This window comes from Phyllostomus hastatus, unplaced genomic scaffold, assembly GCF_019186645.2.
Source record: "Phyllostomus hastatus isolate PE091 unplaced genomic scaffold, TTU_PhHast_1.1 phas_scaffold_193, whole genome shotgun sequence".
Classification (NCBI taxonomy): Eukaryota; Metazoa; Chordata; class Mammalia; order Chiroptera; family Phyllostomidae; genus Phyllostomus; species Phyllostomus hastatus.
In genome coordinates, this window is record NW_025334015.1 from 4,951,933 (window position 1) to 4,953,357 (window position 1,425).

Below are 1,425 nucleotides of genomic sequence, written 5' to 3' on the forward strand. Positions count from 1 at the left end.
CAGAGGTAACCAGCTTGGACCTTTGTCAGAGAAGGTTTTAAATCCATCTACAGCTCCTACACAACTGATTATAAACTTTGGGTCTACAAGATAAAGTCCCAACTACTGCACTTGGCATCATCGAGGCTCTAATCTACATTTTCTTTTAGAGGAGATAAACCAAAAGTACTGTTCATCATTATGTTATACAAAAATCTAAAAATAAGAGATTTGTAAGGAAGAAACAAATAAATAAGTAAATAAACAGACAGCAAATAAGGGGACAACAGAAATAATTTAAATTTGAATTATTTTCCATATTAGGATGAAAAACATTTCAAAGCACATATCTGACAAGATAGTAGGTTTTGTTCCCTGGCCAAAGCCTACCATAAATAGAAGGTGTTCAGCATCTTCTCTGTGCCACTGGCTCTTGACCAAACCTTTGAGGGCTCTGGGGGCTCTTGGGCTGTGCTGAGCTCCACCTGCTCATCTGCAAAAGTGTTGTTCACCCCTCTGTTGCAAAGATACCCTTTAGGTGGTCCCATAAGCCCCAGGCCAGGGTAACAGTGTTGAGGGTGTAATTCATGCCCTTCCATTCATACTCACTGGTGGACTGAAAGCTCACTGCCCTAATGGAGAAAATGTCACTCTCGTCCTCTCTTCTTGTCCAACCTCAGTCTTTTGGATGGTGACAGTCCAGCACAAGGGCCTTCTTGTCACCATTCCTTATAAATCCCACTTTGAAGGCACCTGTTCTTCAATCTTTGCTCTTGGCAGGGCTCCTCCCCCTGGACAAATGTTAATGGGATGCTACTGCTAATGCTGAAAGCAATGGTGATCATTTCTCCAACAACGTTCCACAAGAATTTGGCTTCTGTCCCATTCATTTCCAGCTCCCAACCTCAGACATCTTGGGGAGGGACTTATGCATCTGTATCTTCTTTTCCTCCTTAATTGCATCACTCAGAAATTCAACAAAAGCTTTGTCCCCTCAGGGTGCAATGGTCCACAGTTGCAGGTGCAGGGCCCCTGTGCAGCCAGAGGGGCTGGGGTCACGGCCCAGCACAGGCTGCAGCCGAGGTGGGGAAGAGTGCCGGCAGTGAGGAGCCCCAGTGACCGCTGAGCCCAAGGCACCCTGCAGGCTGTGCAGCAGAGACCAAGGTGGTGGCTGTGGGAACACATGCAGATTAGGACAACCAGGCCATGGCTCCCCCTGCATTTTTTACCTTATCTCTCATTCTTTCCCTACAAAACACCTCCTCTGAGTAAGCATTCAGTTTGTATATGTTGACCAAACAGATGAATACAAAAATGCTTCATTCCTAGATAACCCAACAACGACCCCAGCCCCACCATCCCACAATATAGCATGCCTTGTGTTTAAATGCTCAACCTCAGACTTGTTTGTACCTGTCTAGTGTGAGATGCTTTTCCTATTTATTT

At 45.5% G+C, this 1,425-nt stretch overlaps 1 pseudogene; it reads right to left on the reverse strand.

Annotated features, from left to right (window-relative positions):
- Positions 1 to 365: 365 nt before the first annotated feature.
- LOC123832525 lies at positions 366 to 1,164 on the reverse strand (annotated as a pseudogene).
- Between the last annotated feature and the right edge of the window lie 261 nt (positions 1,165 to 1,425).